Consider the following 22,195-nt stretch of genomic DNA (forward strand, 5'->3'; position numbering starts at 1 on the left):
CTGCTTCAGGCCACTTTGGAAGCGTGCTGTTTAAATGACATATGCATCCTAAGAGGCCGGAAGCCGCGCCAAAGCCATGCTCCAGTCTTAAGGACTGAAGTGAGCTTTGGTGCAGCTTCTGGACTCTTAGGATGCATGCATCATTTAAACAGCATACCTCCAAAGTGACCTGAAGCAGCTTTATTTTGGCCTGTCTGTTCAGGCTCTTACTCTCCAACATTTCACAGATGAAACTTGGGACACCTGTGGCCAAACAACATCAGAGCTATGCTCTGCAATTAGGATTGTCACACACATCGCTTGGATTTTTATGCAATTAGGATTTTCACACACATCGCAATTAAATAGGCAATAAATATCAACAAATCATTTTTGGGATTTCCCTGTGAATGATTTGTTGCTGTTTATTGCCTGTTTAATAGTGACATTGTGTGAAAATCTTAATTTCGATATTGTGCTGTTTAAACCCCCAATTTTGCCCTATTTCGCCTGTCCATAGTCAAGATGGCAAAAGTTGTTAATTAAGAAAGACACACAAACTAGGAGAGGCTGCCAGTGTTTGCTTTTGCCAGAGCCTACTGGGAAGGGCAAGATTCCACTTTCTCTCCCCTTTGTGAGTTGAGTGCAATACTACTTTTGCACTTTGGACTCAGTTTGAAGCAACTTGATCCTTGATCCTTATGGAAAGGTGGGATATAAATACATTTATTATTATTATTATTAACTGAAGTAAACTGAGGACAGAAGAGGGGAAACTGGGAGGAGGAGAGAAAAACTGGAACATTCAGGCCCCACCTGGAATATTGTGTCCAGTTCCACCACAATTTAAAAAGGATGTTGAAAAACTGGAGCTTGTCCAAAGGAGAGCGACTATGAGGAACGACTTAAGGAGCTGGGTATGTTTAGCCTGGAGAAGAGAAGGTTAAGAGGTGATATGATAGCCCTGTTTAAATACATGAAGGGATGTCATATTGAGGAGGAGGGAGCAAGCTTGTGTTGAGATTCCACCTCAACATTAGGAGGAACTTCTTGAGAGTAAAGGCTGTTTGACAGTGGAACACACTCCTTCAGAGTGCAGTGGAGTCTCCATCTTTGGAGGTCTTTAAACAGAGGCTGGATGGCCATCTGTCAAGGATGCTTTGATTGTGATTTCCTGCATGGCAGAATGAGGTCAGACTGGATGTCCCTTTTGGTCTCTTCCAACTCTATGATTCTATGATTCTACATTTAAAAATCAAACTGCAGCAGCCTCTCCTAGCTTGTAGACTCTTTCTTACCATGTAAACCCAATGGGTGCCCTTGGGCAAGTCACACTCTCTCAGCCCCAGATGTTGGAGAGGGCAAACCCCCTCTGAAGGAACTTGCCAAGAAAACCCTACAATAAGTTTGCCTCAGGGCTGCCCAAAGGTTTTTAAAAAATGACTTAGAGGCACAGAAGAAATTATGATTCGGCCACATAGATAATACTTGGGGTTGGTCTTCTTATAATTCATTGCCTTGAGTCCCTATGTTGGGAGAAAGGCAGGATATAAGACAATAAAATTATTATTATTATTATTATTATTATATATTATATATTATTATAATAATGTTATAAAATAATAGTTATAATAATACAATTGTATTAATCAATACCAAATGTATTAAATGCTTTAAAAGAAAACCATTTTAAACAACTCTTCATATTACCCTGGTCTTAAGTTTTGATCCTGTTTTCAGTGTTTTAATGGTTTGTGACTTTACAATAAATAATAATAATAATAATAATAATAATCTAAAGAGTAAAGGCATTCAGGTAAATGTTTGTGAACTTCAAGGCCTTGTTTGGGTGAGGCCCTTAAAAAATGTCCAACACCAGCCTTATATTCTGAGAAGCTGTGCCCACAAATTAATGTAGTAACATCAATCAACAAAGTAACATTAATGTGGGTGAGGCAGTAACTACTTCTCCCACTTCTGGCTGCAGCAGCTGTAAGAGAAGGGCAGCAAACGCGAACCGTAACACCGGACCTTTAGGGCCCAAAGGAGGACCCGTAGCATGCAAAGCGACGTTATGTAAGGGCGGAAGTGGGAATCACGCAGAAGCGTCCTAGCGTCACTGTAGGGGCGGAAGTGCTGCTCCTGAGCGGACGTTGCCCGCAGCGGAGGCGGCAGAGGTTTCTCATTCCAGGTGAGAGCGAAGCGACGGGGCTCCAGCTCTTCAGCAGTTTATTTATCCGTATATTTATCCACCTCAGGGTTTGGGGAGCCCCCCAGACGTTGGCTGCACTGCAGGAATAACCCGCTTTAACTCCCCTGGCTCAATGTTAGGGGATTCTGGGAACTGTAGTTTTTTGAGGCATTGAGCCTTCTCTGTCATTGAGAGCTCAGGTGCCAGAATAAACTACAATTCCCAGGATTCCCTAGCACTGGGCCAGGGCACAGTTAGAGCGGTCTCGAACTGGGTTATTTCTGCAGTGTGTGTTTTTCGGACCAAAGTTTGGTTTTTGGGATTTTTTGGCAACGGCTTGAAGGCACACAACAACAACAACAACAACAACAACAACAACAGGGTTAACCTTAGTGCCTCTGATGTGTAAGAGCAAAACACACTGCAGAAATAACCCAGTTTGAGACCGCTTTAACTGCCCTGGCTCAAGGCTGTGGAATTCTGGGAAGTGGGGTTTGCTGTGGGGCACAGAGCAGAGCTTTTGGGGTGGATAATAATAATAATAATAATAATAATAATAATAATAGTATTTAGCCCACCTATCTCTGCGGATTGAGGCGGGTTACAGTAAAAAATAGTAAAATACACAATATAGTAAATCATAAAATATCACAATCCCCCCCAACCCACCGCCAACATGAAACAGAACATTTAGTTACAATTCAAAAACAATAAAGTTACAAGTGTTCAGTTTAAAATTAGTTAAAAGAGTTAAAAGATAGGCAGACGCTAAAAGTGGGTCTGGGCAGACAGGGTGGTCTTACTATTTTGGGAGTCCAGTCATTCAGGGAAGGATTGCTGGATGAGTCTTGACCCACCACCAACAAACCTTTGCATCCTCAAAGCATACAGGGCTGGAGTGTCCCTTTGCACATACAGTGTTGCCCTCAGAAGTTGTTGTGACAGAGTTTAGTTTTCCTGTTTCTTAAATACAGCCAAGGCTGTTTTCCTGGAAAGAAAGGGGAGGACTGGTGTCTGCACCTGTGCTTTTGGAATAAGGCTTTCCTGTATAGGGAACATCCTCACATGCGCACAGATGTACTGGACAACTCAAACATACTTTTAAGCACCAGCTGGAAGAGCTGTAGCCACAGTTCTGTGCTGCTAGAGAAAACTGAATCAGTTGCCGAGACTTCCATTTTCAGAAGTATTATGTATCATATCAGGATGTTTATGGCCATAGCTCTCCTAAATGGGGTTCCTGAATGGAGGGAGGGGAGCTGATCTAGCTTTAGTTTTGTGTGGGTCTTTTGGACTATCTGGACATGTTCTAGAAGAGTTTCTTCCTGACGTTTCGCCAGCATCTGTGGCTGGCATCTTCAAGTTAGCTCCTTCCTCAATATAACATCCCTTCATGTATATAAACAGGGCTATATATCACCTCTTAACCTTCTCTTCTCCAAGCTAAAGATCCCCAGCTCCCTGAATTGTTCCTCACAGGGCATGGTTTCAAGATCCTTCGCCATTTTATTCACCCTCCTTTGGACACACTCCAGTTTCTCAATGTCCTTTCTGAATTGTGGCGCCCAGAACTGGACACAATAGGGACAGTGGCTTATAAAAATAACAACACTACAATAATGGTATAATGATGACTGGGGGACAAGAAGAGAAAAAACCCAAAATGGAGGGAAACAGCCTTATAATGTGACACCTTGGGGATGCATTTGAACATGCTTTTAGTTTGGGACCAAAGTTTGCAAAACACTTCTTTAAGGTGTTCTGCAAGTGATTAACATGGCTACACATAATGGTACATCTTACTTCTCCCTTGTTTTCTTGGGATGTGGGAAATATGATGGTAGGCGCAAGTCATTCAGAACATTGTTTTCAGAAGAAAGCTTTAGGAAATATGTGCCTGAGGATTTGTCTACATTTGCCAGTTGCCCCAGAGTATTGTACCCTGAATTCCACCTGAATTCCCTCCCCCCAAAAATCATGCTGTCAGTTTTCTGAAATCAACAGGCAGTCTGTGAACATGAGTTCTGACCTGTGAAGATGCCCATCCTCGTTCTGACCTTAGAGCAACTCATGTCCACAGAGCAACATGGCAGGGATTCTCACAGAGACTGCATGGGGAGCTGCCCTTCGTTGCAGTGTTTTGCTCTGACTTTCCTGGAAATCCCACAGCAAATAAGTCTTTTAATGCTGGGCTGGAAACCCCAAATCAGGTCCTGGTGTTGTGTTAGTAGATTGGACCTGACTTGGGGGTTTGGGGCTGCATAGTGTAAAGATCGCACAGCCAACCCAGGGGGCATTTGAGGTTTACAGGTAATGTAGACAAGCCCTCAGTCTTAACTGTCACATCTTGAGAGCTACGGTGGTGTAGTGGTCAGAGTGCTAGACTGAGGTTTAGGACATCCAGGTTTTCATCTTAGGATTTAGGAAGTCCATGAAAAGCACTGGATGACCTTGAACCAGCTACACTCTCTTCCAGCTTGGCCTACTTCACATGGTGCTTGTGAGGATAAAGTGTGGAAGAGGAGAACTCTATACTCTGCAATTGAGATTTTTGAAGAAAAGGTGGGATATAAATGCAGTCCCATATATCTTGGCAGTAGATAGCAGAATAATCTCTCCAGTAATGCTTCCTTTCTCTCTGTGCAAAAGCCTACTGTTTGAGATATTCAAGTAAAGCTGTTGAGTGTTGGCTGTCTGTATCTTTTTTACCCAGGTCTCCAGCTAGTTCCAGAGCTCTGATTAATATTTGTTGGTACCTGCCATCAGAGATACAATTAAGACTGGCAGCATTTTGTCTAACTTCTTTTCCTCTTTTAAAATCTTCTTTTACTGTTGCATGTTCATATTATTTTGAATATACAGTTCTACTGAATACTTTGCTACAACACAGGGTTGTTGTAGCCAGGTGGGTGACTGGTTACACTGCAACACAGAGTTGCAAATAGCCACTTATCTGATTGTAGAGAGTTTGGCATCTGCTACTATGTGCATGGGTTTTGGAGTCCTTTTGGGCATCATGGCCAAATGCTAACAGCTGTCCAGTATTACAGAAGGGGTGGAATTGTATTAGTAACCTTGATACATACCTTTTGTATTAGCTTGGCAGTTTGAGGCTGGAACAAGATATGAGAAGACTGGGTGAGTGAATTTTCCTCTGTTACGAATCTGCTTGCTCAGTTCTCATAGCTATTGGGGAAGGGGAAGATGGGTCACGCTTGAGCACCAATTTTCTTTGTTCACTTTTGAACTAAACAACCCTTGGGAATCCATCATCTATTGGCCTTGCCTGGGGCAGTGCATGCCAACTCAGGGACCCCGTTTAAACAACACTGGAGAATTGAACTGCTGTCTAGGGATAATCTGGGTAGAATTAGTGACTGAGTGGTTCTTCTTGAAATAATTTTGCTACCTACCGTCAGTGGTACCTACATTTTGAGACAGACGTCTTCTGTGTCATTACCCACCCCTCCAATTACCTCTTTACTAATGTTCATGAAACAAATGCCTTTGTAGATTCTGCACTGTTCAAAATAATAATAAAAACCTGAAAGCTGTTAATAACATTTTGCAGTGGTTTTAAAATTTAGCTCTGTGTTCAGTGGGGGATTGCTGGAAGGCAGAAGTACTGTGGAAAATGCTGTTAGAAAATCCACATCAGCTGCAAATGTTTTCAGTGCTGACCTAAACACCTGTGATTATGAAATGTTTGTACATGAAATGCTGAGCAGCTGAATAATACCCCAAAAGAGGCAAGTTTAATATGGTATCTTAAGAGTCATGAATGTTTATGTTGCTGGTAAAATAAAAATGAAGTTTCCAGATCTGTTCACAGTTTTGCTGTAACTTGATAAAGAGAACTGTTTCTAGTGTAGCTTTATAATTGCAGTAGGTTTCTTTGCAATGTTGGAAGGTCTCCAATGCGCATAAACTGCCAGTGTTTAGATTGCCTGTTCTACTATTTTCTGTGTAAAAGGGTGGGAATCTTGCAGCTCTCCAGATGTTGTTGATCTGTGATTCCCAGAGTTCTTCACCACGGGCTGTGCTGACTAGGATAGCTGGGAATTACAATTTAACAATATCTGTATGGTCACACAGACCCCACCCCACCTTTATAATATAATGTAGAGGGAGCATATTCGCTGGGGTAGGGGAGTAGGATCCCCATGAAAGTGGAAAACTGCAAATAAAATAACGCTGTTTTTTTTAAACTTGAGAGAACACATCTCTAGGAATCTCTAGGTCCTCCAGTGCAACTCTGTGGTCAACTTCTGCCAAAGGCTGGCTATAGAATTGCTTTGGAAGACCTACAAATGCCTAGAGAAGTGTTCTATTTAGGACTCTCTAGGTCCTCCATTGCAACATCTGGTGAATGTTGACCACCAGGAGGACTTAGAGCAGTGATGGTGAACCTATTACAGACCGAGTGCCCAAACTGCAACCCAGACCCCACTTATTTATTGCTAAGTGCCATGTTCCTCTGGCATTCTAGTAAGAAACTCTGGCAAACTCTGTGCTAGGGCTACAGCATGTGTGCCCACAGAGAGGGCACTGAGTGCCATTGGTTCGTCATCACTGACCTAGAGATTCCTAGAGAGAACACATTAATCAAATCCATGAATAATCAAACCTGCAAAGTCAAAGCTACAGATGTGGAGTGCTGACTATAGTAAGCTGCTTCTCCAATTGCTGATCCTTACATAGCTGAAGAACATAAACCAGCCATAAGGGTTTTATCATTAGGCAAGAATATTAAAGTTTACATAAATATATAGTCTTCAGAGGGGGGGAAATAGGGAGGGCAGCCTCCTAGGTTGCCCAAAGAGCATGTTCATTGGTCAGAGAACACAGAGTAGCATTTGGTGTGAGGAGTGGAATATTTTAGAAAGAGGCATAGCAGACAAACAGGTGGCAAGAAATCTGAGGAGTATTCCACACTGCAATATTTTGTTATAGAGCCCGTTTGTTGCTTATTATAGAGCACAGACTTCCCCTTGTGTTTCTGGCCTGTTGCGGAGTCAGAAACTCTCCTAGTCCTCCCTCTTCACAGAAAGATTCCAGCTCTACTACAGGAGGAATGCCAGTGGTGCTGCACAGCCCACAGTCCTGCTTAGTTAGAATTTATTCTCATCTTTATCTTCACTTTGCGTCTAGGTTTTCTTCCATGACCTTTGTATTTCACTGCTTTCCACATTCATATGCTGCATGTAACTGAAATACAAACAATGTTAAGATGGTAAGAGGAACCAATAATGGACCGAAATAGAGTGGGCATCTGGAGGATTGGCAGTGAGGAGATAAAATAAGGGAAGGGGACATTAAGGGATGTAATAATAACAATTATTATTATTATTATTATTATTATTATTATTATTATTTATACCCCACTCTGTAGGACAGCTGATGAAATTGTACTTTTTAGCTCTTCTCTGGTTTTCTTGTAGCGTCTCATTGTCACTCATTTGGCATTCCTCCTGTACTGCCCTGTCCACATTTGATCTCTTCTAATTTTGGAGGGACTAGTGTGGTGTAGTGGTTTGAGCATTGGACTATGACCCTGGAGACCAGGGTTTGAATTCCTGCTCAGCCATGGAAACCCATGGGGTGACCTTGGGGAAGCCATCCTCTCTTAGCCTAAGAGGGAGGCAAAGGCAAACCCTCCTCTGAATAAATCTTACCAAATAGACCAAGAAAGGTTTGCCTTAGGGTTGCCATCGGTGAGAAACGACTACACACAATTTTGGAAATTAAGCAGGATTAAGACTGGTCAGTACTTGGGTGGGAAACCAGCAAAGAATGTCATGAAAGGCTAGAAGAGCCAGTGTCAGTCAGAATTTGATAGTATTGAGCAAGATAGACTCTTTATAAGGTTACATTCTGTATACATGCTATGACAGTCACTTTTTCTTGCAATCGCCTGTTGCCATTCTTGTTGTGATTGCAGTGAGGCTTCAGGTCCTTGATAGTTGGTCACAGGTTGCAGGAGAGAGTATGCACATTTGTTTTGATTGGTCATAGGTTGCAGGCGAGAGTATGCACATTTGTTTTGATTGGTCATAGGTTGCAGGAGAGAGTATGCACATTTGTTTTGATTAATCATAGGTTGCAGGAGAGAGTATGCACATTTGTTTTGATTGGTCATAGATTGCAGGAGAGAGTATGCACATTTGTTTTGATTTGTGTTTATTGCAAAGTAAGGGGCTGTACATACAGGGACGGCGTGATGCCCCCCCTTTCTTAGCCGGATCAGGGCTGCGGCAACCACACACCACAGCCCTGATCCAGCCTTTCCAGGGCACAATAGCTGTGGTGTCACAGCTATACAGCGGTCCTTTGGCCGGAGGAGCACCATGACACTATACGTTGTGTGGAGTGGTGCACAGTGTCACGGTGCCCTGGGGCAGTCAGGGCATACTTCATGTGGATGGAATGCCCCGACTCCACCCCCAGCCTGGCCTTAATAGCTGGTCTGAAGAACCCCTAAGAAGAGTCCTCCATTATCAGTGGTTTGGATGGGAAAAGATCAGCCCACTGTCTGCTGTAGTTGCCACTCTAATCAGCCATAGATCTAAGTCTTTACTTTGGAGCTGAGATTCAGAGACTAAAGATTCTTTTCTCCTGATGGCAGAATCTCCAGGACCAGTCACAATAAAGTTCCTTCAAAGACTTTATTTCGCTTGCATGCCTGTTTGCCAGCCTGCCTCTCTTAGTGTTCATGAATATCAGCTCCAGTCTCGAAGCCTTGTTGCCTGCACTAATTTGTTCCTGTTGCCTTATTTACATTGATTACTTTGGCTCCTTTGTGTAGCTTTATATTTGTCGGCCAGTTTCTCTTCCTCTGTCGAATATGTTCCGCTCTACTGAAGCTCTACAGCCTTTGGCAAGTTTATAGTTGTGGCTGGCTTTGCTGCTGCTGAACAGAACTTTAGTTGCATCAGCAGAAGTAGGAGGATGCTTTTTTGCTCCTCCACTCAGTTGTTTGGTCCCAATTCCTTCTCTACTTTTTACCCTCATCCCCCCCTTGTTTGTTCACTATCTTTGAGTGTATAAGCTATATTTTCCTTTACAGAAGCCGACTGGTTCCTTATATAAGTACACATATGAGTCATAAAACATGGGCTGATCGTGTCATGCCTGAAAAAAAAATCTGGATGTCATGTGTAGCTATTTTATTTCACTTTACATCTGCATACTTCTTTTGTGGGCTGAGTGGACTTCTTTCCCACTCTTCTTCTTAAGTGTTATATCTTTTTAAACAAAATACTGGCCTGTTACAGACTGACAAAATAAAGCTGCTTTGGGTCTCTTTGGAGGTATGCTATTTAAATAATGCATGGGTCCTAAGAGTCCGGAGGTCACACCAAAGCCACACTCCATTCCTAAGCACTGGAGTGCAGCTTCGGTGCAGCTTCCGGATCCTTAGGATGCATGCATCGTTTAAACAGCATACCTCCAAAGAGACCCGAAGCAGCTTTATTTTGGCAGTCTGTAACAGGCCACTGTAAAGTATTCTTGACCATTAGTAATACTGTATCTTATCTTTAAACATCATCTTTCTATTATTCTTTCTTCTTATTGTCCTAATTTGTTCATTAAAAGCTTGTTGTGCAGCAGAAATACTAGTGGCAGTAGAAAAAAGCTTTCTAGATAGTATGTAACTTCATTTTATAGCCATGTTCTTTCCTTTAACAGTACCTATGTGGCACTTATTCTTTCTTTAGAACGATAATACTTCATAGCTATCTGTAACTGCACTTTGAAGGACCACCTTATTTCACACAAACCTGCTTGTTGGTTGTCATTGTCATAAAAGACTCTGGATCATGTTAAACTACCTTCAGAGATATGGTTGGTTGAGGTGCAAGGTCAGGGCATTTTCATTTATAGTGTCCAGTTTGTAAAAATTTCTGCCCAGCAGTACCATTTAGCCCTCTTTATAGGTGTCAGAACAGAACATAGAGAAACAGAATGGTTCCCAATTGACAAAGGGATCAAACAAGGCTGCATCTTATCACCCTACCTGTTCAACTTATATGCAGAGCATCTTTGTTCTATATGGACACAGAAGAAGGAAGAGTGAAAATTGGAGGAAGGAATACCAACAATCTAAGATACGCAGACAACACCATAATACTGGAAGAAAGCTTTCCAGACCTGGAACAACTACGGTGCACTTAGAACGATCAAGGAAGAAAGTGCAAAGGCAGGCTTACTGCTGAACATAAAGAAAACAAAAACAATGACCAGGGAGAATCTACACAAATTCGACCTAGACAATGAGGAAATAGAAATAGTAAAAAAGTTCTCATATCTGGGATCCAGTATCAATGGGAATGGTGACTGCAGCCAGAAAATCAGAGGAAGATTAAGAATGGGAAGGATAGCTATGAAAAAACTAGAAAAGATCCTAAAATGCAAAGATGTACAACTCAGCATAAAAGTTAGAATCATACAAGCTATTGTATTCTGTATTACCACATATGTATGTGAGAGCTGGGCAGTTAAAAAATAAGATTTCTCAGAGATGTCATCAATGCATCCCTTAGGGAAGGTTGTGTTCCAACTTGCTTAAAGGAAGCGGTTGTTAGACCGCTCCTGAAGAAACCTTCCCTGGACCCCCTGGATATGAAGAACTACAGGCCTGTATCCCATCTGCCATTTTTGAGCAAGGTGATTGAGAGGGCTGTCACCCTTCAACTCCAAGTCATCTTGGATGAAACCAATTATCTAGACCCATTTCAAACCGGCTTCAGGACAGGATATGGAGTGGAGACTGCCATGGTTGCTCTGGCTGACAATCTTCGTCTAGGCATTGACAGAGGAAGTGTGACCCTGTTGGTGCTTCTAGACCTCTCAGCGGCCTTCGATACAATGGATCATGACATCCTCTTGGAACGCCTGGGAGAGTTAGGAATCGGTGGCACTGCACTCCAGTGGTTCCGGTCCTTCCTCTCGGGTTGATTCCAGAGGGTGATGCTCAGGAACAGTCGCTCCTTGAAAATGGAGCTTAAATGTGGCGTTCCTCAAGGCGCCATACTGTCCCCGATGCTATTCAACATTTATATGAAGCCGCTGGGGGAAATCATTCGCAGACATGGGGTAGGGTGTTATCAATACGCTGATAACACCCAAATATATTTCTCCATGTCCCGATCAGCAGCTATGACAACAGATAGCATTTCTCCTCTCAATCAGTGTCTTGAAGCGGTAATGGGCTGGGTGAGGAAAAACAAACTCAGGCTGAATCCAGACAAAACGGAGGTACTTACAGTAGGGGCCCCCAAACCAGGTATAGAGTTGCAACTTCCAGTCCTAGATGGGGTCACACTCTCCACAAAGGACTGTGTTCGCAGTCTGGGGGTGCTCCTAGATCCGTCGCTTCACATGAGAAATCAGGTGAATGCGGCGATCAGGAGCGCCTGTTATCAGCTTTGGCTGATACGCCAGCTGCGCCCTTTCCTGGAAGTAAAGGACCTAGAAATTGTTGTACATTCACTGGTAACCTCAAGACTTGATTTCTGTAATGCGCTCTACATGGGGCTACCCTTGTGCCTAGTCCGGAAACTTCAACTAGTGCAAAATATGGCAGCCAGGCTGGTCACCGGAAAAACTAGGAGTGACTGAATAACACCCATCTTAAAATCTCTTCACTGGCTGCCTATTAGTTTCTGGGCACAGTACAAGGTGTTGGTTATAACCTATTTGAAGGATCAGCTGCTTCCATATAATCCACCCCGCACCCTCAGGTCCTCTGGGAGGAATCTATTGCAGCCTTTAAAAACCAGACTAACTGCTACCTCCCAGAGGGCCTTCTCTGCAATTGCTCCCAAACTATGGAATGGTCTGCCAGATGAGATCCGTCAAATTGCCAGCTTAGACAGCTTTAAAAAAGCTGTCAAGACGGATCTCTTCCGGCAGGCCTTTCCTGAATAAAAGTGCCCGGCCACAGAATGACTGCCCCCCGCATCATGTATCAGCCCACCGCTCTGTCCTCGCTGTATTTTATTGTGTTTTTAATAGATGTTTTAATTGTAATTTGTTTAATCCTGTTTTAAGGGGGGGGGGGAATTTGGGACATAAATTTGTAAATGTGGATTTTAACATGTTGTAGCCGCTTTGATTGTCTTGTCACAGAAAAGCAGGATATAAATAAAAAAAGTTTTATTTATTTTAAGATAGAAAGAGATTCAATTCATTTGAGATATGGTGCAGGAGGAGAGTGCTGAGGATACCATGGACAGCCAAAATGACAAACAAATGGGTCCTAGGGCAAATCAAGCCAGAAATCTCCCTGGAAGCCAAGATGATAAAACCGAGGTTGTTGTACTTCAGAAACATCACTAAAAGGCATGAATCATTGGAAAAAAATAATAATGCTAGGAAAGGTGGAGAGAAGTAGAGAGAAAGGCCACATGCTAGGTAGATGGACTCTGTTAAAGACATATATAATCTAAAGTTTGAGTTTGCAGGAGCTGGGCAGAGCAGCGGAGGGCAGAGGATCATGGAGTTATCTCATCCATAGGGTCACCATAGGTCAGAGTCGACTTGAGGAGAGGTATGAACAACAGATTGGTATTTCAACACATTACCAAACCTTTTGTTAAATAAAATCATTGGTTTCCTCTCCCTATGGTGAGTTTTTAATATGTGGTTTCTAGCTAGTGTTTTTGTTGAACTTTTTAATGGATTAGAAATAGTGATGATTTAAGCCCTTAAGGTGGCCTTGTGAGGAGCCAAAAGACAGAATACAAAGGTAATGTAAATATTTATTCTATAGTTAGAACATAATAAATCTGATTATTTTTTTAAAAAACACTTCTGGGATATTAAATACTGAATAAGATAGCTAGGCACACAATAATGATTTCTATATGCTGAACTCAAATTTCCTGTAACTGCGTTAACATATTTTGCAGCCCTCAAATCATTGCCTTCCAGAAGAATACATGTATTTTCTAGAAATTGCCTCCTAACAAAAGAATATAAAATACTAGCAAAGAAGTTGCTCCGAGCAACACACACACATATATTATAAAAGAGAAACTGGATGCATAATTAATTACTTTCTCTTTCTCCCTGGACCCAGAAATACACAACTTTAGATCAAGAGATGTGGCAATGACTATTCCTTCCAAAAAGGCAACGATGATGCACTAAGCAGCTCATGGCCTGTATGTGACCCTCAGAGGCTGCTTGTGTTTGTGCTTGTACTCCACCACGGGTGACCAAAGCTGCCACTCCTGAAGAAACCTGCATCACAACCATCAGGAAAAAGAGTACATAGGGCTCCCCAGGGCTGTTAAGCTCCCAATAGACCATCAAACAGAGGTGAGCTGTTAGGTTGAAATGGTGCCAAAAAAGTCATTCCCACATCTACTACCCAAGCATGATTGGGGTCTCAGCTGTTTGATGGGCTACTGGCCACACAATCATACTGACAGTGGGGTGGAATTAAATCTTCTGATTTAAGCTTTCCAGGTATCTTGTGTAGGATCACTAGGAAAGCAGTGAGGTTCCAGTTTCCTCTCATTCCATTAGTCCTCCTGAAGGGTGGGGTGGGGTGGAGTGGAGTGGCAGGAGGTGATAACTTCACTCACTGTGAGCTTCTCAAACAACTTTACAATTTGAACGATTTTCTTTAAAGATAGTGCATTAAGGGATATAAAATGCTTGGTCTGAAGTACAGGTAATACCATTCAGTGGATTCCTCTTGAGAACAAGCTCCACTGAGAAGATAGTATGTATCTCACAGTTTTGATCTCAATTGGTTTCCATTTCTTTGGAGCATCTCTCTACTTCCAGGAGGAAGAATCTAGGTCAGCCATCTTCTATACTGGCCAATATTTGGTGCTGCTAGTTAGGTCTCCAATTCATCTGCCTGATGATGTTCTCTATTCTGGATTGTTCTCATAGAGGCATTTGGAGTTGGCCTTAAGAGTTCATATTCCCTTGCTTCACTCGCTATAGTGCAAGGTTTAAGGAATCCCCATGTTTTAAATCAAAGTAGGATCTCATTTCTGTCACACACTTCTGGTTTGGGAAATGGGCAGAGAAGGGAGTACACAGAGCTGAGGCTGTCTCTCAAGGTACAGTTTGAAGGGAAGTGTGTAATCCGAATACCTTAATGAGGTGATGCCCTCACAAGTCTGCTGCTGCTACTGCTGTAAATTGCCTGTCACTGTAAGGTTTGCACTTCCCAAATTGGAGGAGTTAATGAAAATGTCAAAGCTTTTGACAATTCATTTCATGCATCAACATGATATAAATCTATTCAGCTGAAGCAAAATATTTAACACTTCTCAGGTATATTTTTTTAAAGTCATCAACCCCTTCCCTGAGAGCTGAATTTAGTTTGGTTACTGCTGAACGGTAACATTCCAAGTAGGGTTGAATTAGGCCAGGCAGCATCTCCTACATACCGATTGAGTCTCTTTTATCAGAAATGCTTAGGACCAGAAGTGTCTTAGGTTTGTTCACATTTTGGAGTATTTTCCTATATATAATGAGAGAGCAGCAAAGACAGGGTTACTGCTGAACATAAAGAAAACAAAAATAATGACCATGATGAGCATCATAAATTCATTTTAGATACTGTGGAAATCAAGTTAGTTAAAGATTTCCTGTACCTTGGATCAAACATTGATCAGAAAGGAGACTGCAGCCAAGAAATAAGAAGACTTGGGATGGGAATAGCTGCTATGAAAGAACTAGATAAGATCCTAAAGTGTAAAGGTATACAACTGAGCACTAAAGTTAGAATTCTCCAAGCCATTATATTCCCCATCACTATGTACTGATGTGAGAGCTGGACAATGAAGAAAGCAGATAGGAAGAAAATCAACTCATTTGAAATGTGGTGCTGGAGAAGAGTGCTGAGGGTACTGTGGACAGACAGCCAAACAGACAAAACAAATGAGTCCTTGAGCAGATCAAGCCTGAACTCTACCTGGAAGCAAAGATTATGACACCAAATTCTCAAGATCTAGCAAATTCCTCACTTGCCTTGGAGACAATTTCATTGTCCAAAAGGTGGAAGAGGCAATAAGGGAATCAGCTATTTTGGATCTGATCCTAACCAACAGAGATGGAGTGCAAGTGGTGGGATCCTTAGGTGGGAGTGATCATGTACTCCTGGAGTTTGTTATACAATGGAAAGGAGAAGCCAGGCATAGTCAGACACACATTCTAGACTTTAAGAAAGCTGATTCTAGAAAACTTAGAGAAATACTGGGGGTGATCCCATGGCCAGGAATACTAAAAGAGAAGGGAGTGCAAGACGGATGGGAATTTCTCAAAAGGGCTAGACTCAATCATGGAGGCCACAGAACTAAGTCTGCAGGACCTAAGCAGAGCAGTGGAGACTACAGAGGCTTGGAGATGTCTCATCCAGTGTCACCATGAGCCAGGGACGACTCAAAGGCAGTTAACCACAACAATGAGGTAGATATCTTGGAGATGGAACCAAAGTCTAAGTATGAAAATCATTTATGTTTTGTATATGCCTTATGCATATGACTTGAAGGTAATTTTATAAATATATTTTTTTAAATTTTGTGCCTAAAACAAAGTGTGTGTACACTGAGCCATTAGAAAGCAAAGGTTGCAGTCACCCAGATGGGCAATTTTGGCTTTTAGAGTATTTTGGGTTTTAGAATTCTGGATAAGGGATACTCAGCCTGTACCCTCACAGTGGACCCTCAACATAAAATGCTTTCTGTAGGAGTAGGTGTGTTGGGTAGTTGGGTAGTTGTTGCAGCCAAAAACTCTTGTGGTATCTGAAAGACTGGCCTGTTACAGACAGCCAAAATAAAGCTGCTTCGAGTCACAGTGGAGGTATGGTGTTTCAATAATGCATACGTCCTGAGAGTCCAGAAGTCACACCAAAGCCACGCTCCAGCCCTAAGGACTGGAGTGTGGCTTTGGTGTGGCTTCTGGGCTCTTAGGACGCATGCATCATTGAAACACCATATCTCCACTGTGACTCGAAGCAGCTTTATTTTGGATGTCTGTAACAGGCCACTGACACTTTTATTAAGACACCATCATTCATGTATTCAAATCTACTTTGTTAGTTGCATGACGTGTTATCCTAAGTTGGTAGATACAAACTGAGGATGATTGCACACACGTCTGCAGAACTGTAAACAGTACAATAAAAGGGAAATGAAATGAAAGCACTGCAAACTGGCAGTTATGTTATTATTATTATTATTATTATTAGTTTTATTTATAAAGTGCTGTAAATGTACATGGCGCTGTACAAAACCAGGTAAATCAAAAATATATAAAAGCCTGCCTACGGTGTACAATCTAGAAGTTAAAACAACAAATTAAAAAGCTTAAACATGTATGATGGAGAATAACCCACCTAAACATTGGCAATACCTGTAGTAGGATTAAAACTCATTGGGTTGATTCAGGCAACAGGTGATGGAACTGAGTTTCTTGATAAGTTGTAATGCAGTAGTTCATGCTAGAGTTCCTCTTTGTAATTTATTCAAGAATAACCACTTATAGGTAAATATAGGTTGGACAGATGAACAGTTCTGCTGAGAAGAAGTTGAATTCCATAGAAGTAGCATAACTTCTTGCTTTGATTGATTAGAATTTGATTAAAATATTTTGAAACAGATACATTTATGTTGCCGGGATACTTTTATGCTCACCCTTTGGATACATCTGCCTGATTTAAAAAAGAGAAAGAGCGACGACTTGATTTATGAAATACGATAATAATGGAAAAGATAATAATACTTGGTAAAATTCAAAATTCAAGGCGGTAGGTAGAGGAACACAACATTACAAGTGGATTAACCCAGAAACATCAGAAATAAACTCTTCTAGAACATGGCCACATAGCCTGAAAAACCCACAAAAAACTATGGATGCCGGCCATGAAAACCTTCGACTTTACATAACTCAATTAAAGAAGCCATGATTCTGAATTTGCAAAAGTTAACTTGATGGCACATACAGTGGTGTCACTAGGGTTGGCATCCCCCAGAGTGGTAACTCATGTTGTAGCCCTCCTATTGAGCTCCTTCCATATCGCACAGTACAGAATGTTTTGTACAGTAACATACACATAGCCGAAAGATGTACATTGCTTCATGTAGTTAAAATTTTGGTAAGATGTGATGTTTTTAAAGAAATTTAAAAAGAATATTTCTTTAAAAAATAAAATTTAAATTTTATTTTAAATAAACCTGGATCCTCTGCTTTCTCCTCCCACTGAGCCTTGATCCCACTCATCATCTCTTCCGCTGAGCTTCAGTATTTTAAAGGGACATAGGTTAACACTCCTGCCCATATCTCCCTAAAGGCAGATGTTTGGGGAGCAGTGATGTTACACACACCCTTAGGGTGCTACCTGGTGTTGACCATACACCCTAGTGATGCACCACGGCACATAACAACAACACTGCCTTGCAATTTGCATGCTATCTCAGTCATACTTAGAGTAGCAGACAGCCTCTGATTAGCTTTAAAGCAGGGGTAGGCAACTGTTTTGAGCCGGGGTCCGGGTTGCTGTCCCTCAGACAACTGGGGGGGGGGGGGGGAGCCAAAAAATAAATAATTAATTTTTAAACAATTTAAATAAATAAATAAACCGGGACAAATGTAGGACAGCATTTTCAAATGGTGGACACTTTTTTAAAAAAAGTGGAGGACACGCAAAAAAAATTGCTGATTTTTAAAAAAATGTTAATGCATGTTTCTGAGATGTCTATACACAATTGCCCCCCTTGCCCCTGCGCGTGAGAGGCCAAAGGCCCCGGCGGCAATCGGCGGCAGGACTGGGCTAGGGCCGGTCCCAAGGCCTTGCCGGGCCGCATCCGGCCCGCGGGCCGCAGGCTGCCTACCCCTGCTTTAAAGCATAAAGCATACACTTCCAGTAGATTAAAGACTGAGGAGCAGAGTGATAATGCCCTTCCTCCCTCTGAAAAAGGAATATAGCAAAGCCATGTTTGGTGGCTGTAGAGCAGGATTAAATGAAGCAACCCTCTCCCCCACACACACACTTACTCTCTCTTTGCTGGAAAGCAATTTTCTCTCTTATAACCTACATTGACCCCTTCAAGAGATAATCTCTACTCTAAGGAAGTTCAACTTGCCTTTATTTTAAAATTTATTGATTTCCAGGGCAAGAAAAGTGTGAGCCTAAAGTAATATGTCACATTGTCCCCTGCCAGCCATTTCTAGTGAGACTTTTTTTGCTGGGTGCTGTTAAACCCTACATCTCTCCAGTTCTGTGTGTATGTAAAAGGAGGAGAAAGGAGGAGAAAGGGATAATCTGGCAACATCTGGGACTACATCAGTTATTCTGTGTCCTGCTGAGTATACAGAAGCAGTAGGATGTGTGTAACAGTTTTAGTCACATTTGAGCTGCCCACAGTCACTATTTCTGAATCTAGTCTCACATTTGCTGCCACCCCAGGAATACAAAAGAGACTGGACAATTCTCCAATTCCTTTCCTGGCCACTAAAATAAAAGGATGAATTGGTTCTTCTGGAAATCACCAGGATCAGTGATTCACCTTTTAAATAGATCATAACCCATCCACTGTCATGCAAAGTTAGAAAAATATGTTAAATTGACCAAACTAAAAATTCAGACAATTCATGTCATCAAGTGGAGTCAGAAGAAGGGTGTGGCCTTTAAACACTGAGGAAATTATTGCCTTAAAGCAGTCTTCTAACAAATACTTATTATTTATTCATTTGTTATGCTGGTATACTACTTGATAACATGACATCTGATATCAGTTTCCATGAAAAAATCATATATAATATGGTATTAAATGGTGTAAAAATGTAAAATACTTTAAAACAAGACATTGTTTTTAACAATGTGCAAGAAAAAAGCAGTGAAAATAAATAACCAGCCATAGAACGCCAGTTTAAACTGATTAGTTTTCAAATGCGTGTTAAGATGAATACCATTTTCTCCTTCAGGGAAGAGAGCTCACAACTCTAGAAGCTCATGCTGCCTGGTGGCTTTTTCTTGGTTATGAAACAACCAGTAATGCTGTTCCTTTAATAATAAATAGTAAGCTCATGAGAATGAAGGAAAGTAATCCATGGTACAAGTCTCTCTGCCTTTGAATTTGGGGAGCTAAGAATGAGTGGAATCAGCATAATCAGATTTTCTGAATGGCATCGTCATCATTCATTTTCTCTTCTGCAGAAGATCAGCATGCAAACTGGTCTTGAGAATGGTTTAATTGTAATATGTGGCACACTCATGCAACAATACATCCCAGAAAAAGAAAATCCTAAAGGAGATTGACAGGGTCTCTGTTCTGTCATTAAGCAGCCAACCAAGGGTCCATAGCTACTACGTTATTGTATTACCCTCCTGTTAATTTGCTCTGACCCTTTATTCCATTGGGGAGCAGGAGGTTTAAAAACTTCCATTGTACTCCCTAATCTAGTCTTCCTCTTTCTGTGATGTGATCAAGCTCAATGCTCCTGGCTGTTTTTCAAGGGAAAAACCAACCAGCTCTTTTAGTGCTGCCCAGCTGTTTTCCTCTCTTTTTCTGCCAACTTCTTTGCATGTCTGGGGGAGCTTGAGCTGCCCAGTTTAATTCGCTTACTGGGTAAGGAGGACACAGCTGGAGAGCTAATCCCTGTTGGGGCACCTGTCCGCTTCAGATCTTCAGAGACTGATTCCACCTGGCTTCTTTTGCTGCTGAAGAATGCATTTTGACAGTGAATGTGGCCAAAAGCTGTTTAAATTAAGTTGATCTCCATTCTAAAGTTCTTTATCCAGTCTCAGCTCATCAGCACTAGAGCTGCGTTTAAGTGGCAGGTAATGAGAACAGCCAAACCGCCGTGAAGTGCAGTCTGCTGGAGGGCCTAATTACACCTGTACTTATGCTTTTTTTCATCTCTTGCTTCCACCCATCAGATGATGATTAGACCTATTTATAGGGGCAACATTTCTTATTATTCAGTGCACTGAAACCCTTGCCAATCAACTTAGTCCCATCTGCATTTCTGATTGCTGCTTAATAACGCCATGGAACACAGATTAATTAAACCCAGATATAAATAGACTTTATCCCTCCTTTTCAGCCTTCATTTTGACTTACGTAGCTATCTGCCACTTCCTTGCTTATTTTAAATAAATGCAAATTGAAGGTTGCTTGACTTGGCAACCAACACATCTCCACCCTTGAGTAGCTCTGCTGAATCAGAGTTTATCCTGCACACTCTTCAAGATTTATCTGATTTGTGCGCTTTTGAAACAGAATGTATAATGCGTCTCCTGATAGACACAAATGCATACAACAGGACCAATAATCGACTGGCCAATGCAGATAGGATTTGACGGACTAGCTATGTGGCGTCAGAAGCATTTGCGTGTTCAAAAATTGCATGCTAATATCACACTGCCTAAACAGCTCTAAGGAACAAAAAAAAGTGGATGCTTTAAGAAAAATGTTCAGAATAACCTGATTCTTTTTCTGTCACTGTGGGATGTTTGAGACTAGATTAGCTGTGTCCCTATTGCTTGCCAAAATGATGCAAAATACTACCTACCTCTGGAGCTTTTTTTATGCCACCAAGCCATAACTATAGAAAATCTAGCTCTTAAATCCTGTCTGAAATTAAAGATCAGTCTCTTACCTGTTACTCACGAGGGACTTTCATCTGGCATGCAGGGGTATGAGAAGATTTGGGAAAGTTCCCCCTTTTTCTTTTTGGACTATAATTACTGGGAGCTATAGTTTCAAAAAGGAACATGTCCAACCTTTGGGGCTGGTGATCACAAAACAACAAAGAAGATGACTAATGAGATTTCATTTCATTTTGGGTCCCCCCCCCCCCAAAAAAAAAAATTCCACATTTCTTTGTGCTCAGAATGGAAATAATTTAAGATTTTTTAAAAAATGATTGAGGGAACAATTACAACCAAAAGTTTAATTTGTCCCAGCCCAGGGCATTTGAGTGCTTGAGCATTAAAAGTCTTCAGTAGGATGAATCCCTGTGTATTGAACTAGTTAGGATTTCTACTTTTTCTACTCCTTCTCAGAGGATGCCCAACTTTAATATGCAATATGACAGACAGGTGCAACATGGCCCTCCCTGCTGGGAATAAGCTCCACTTATTGCGTTTGTTTAGTGAAAATGAGGGAGAATTTATCAAAATTTGCAAAATTATTCTTAACTGAGACAGAGCAAACCTGAGGTTATAGAAGTCTGTAGCAGTAGAAAGTGGAATTAACAACATTCCCTATCCCTAAAGATGATATAATGGCTGATTTCTTACATCTTTGTGCTTCTTTTGGCCAACTGTCTTGTGCCATTACTACTACTACTAATAATAATAATAATAATAATAATAATGCTTTATTTATATAGTGCTGTAGATTTGCACAGCGCTGTACGTATAAACAATAAAATAAGAGTAAACCTACTCTGCCCAGAAGCAATCCTAGAGAACTACCTGGGGAGTCTCCCTTTCTTGGCTTGCTCTCACAGCAGCTACTCTACTCATGTTTTGCCTCTTCCTCGGTCCTTTCTTTCTTTCTTTTTATTGGTGTCACATTATGCATATACAAATCTCGGTTCTTCTTTGATACCTGGTGTGGTGTAGTGGTTTCAGTGTTGGATTGTGACTCTAGAGATCAAGGTTCAATTCACTGCTTGGCCATGGGAACCCACTGGCTGAGCTTGGGCAAGTCATATACTTTCATCCCAAGAAAACCTTGTGATATGTTTGTCTTAGGGTTGCCATAAGTTGGAAACAACTTGAAGGCACACAACGGCAAGCTTCTTCTTGAGTTGCCAAATATGCTGACCAGCAGATAGTACTACCCTGCCCTTAATTTTCTTGAGATCCCCTAGCCTAAACTTTCTTAGTATCTGCCTGTTAAGAAAACTTGACCTCTAGGAATGTGCCAGTGAGAGCCAATATAATGGTCATAAAGGGCCTGCCAGGTTTTTTTTAAGTCTCCTGCCTTAAATATAAGCTGACAGAACTAGCTGAGAACCATTGCCAAGGTGTCTAATGGTTTCTTT

The 22,195-nt window shown here is 41.5% G+C and overlaps 1 protein-coding gene across 2 annotated transcripts in view; it reads left to right on the top strand.

Moving 5' to 3' along the window:
* The first annotated feature begins 2,134 nt into the window (after positions 1-2,134).
* Positions 2,135-22,195, top strand: part of LOC149311738 (WASH complex subunit 1-like) — a 67,299-nt gene continuing 47,238 nt past the window's right edge. The window contains exons 1-2 of one of the 2 annotated variants that reach the window (XM_089526698.1): positions 2,153-2,170; positions 5,269-5,308. The gene's annotated coding sequence lies outside the window, so the exon portion shown is untranslated. Of the gene's footprint in view, positions 2,171-5,268; positions 5,309-22,195 lie in introns of both variants that reach the window. The other variant, XM_089526697.1, reaches the window with a different exon arrangement.

This window comes from Sceloporus occidentalis, unplaced genomic scaffold (genome assembly GCF_023333645.1).
Source record: "Sceloporus occidentalis isolate IW3139 unplaced genomic scaffold, rSceOcc1.0.p SCAF_5, whole genome shotgun sequence".
Lineage (NCBI taxonomy): Eukaryota > Metazoa > Chordata > Lepidosauria > Squamata > Phrynosomatidae > Sceloporus > Sceloporus occidentalis.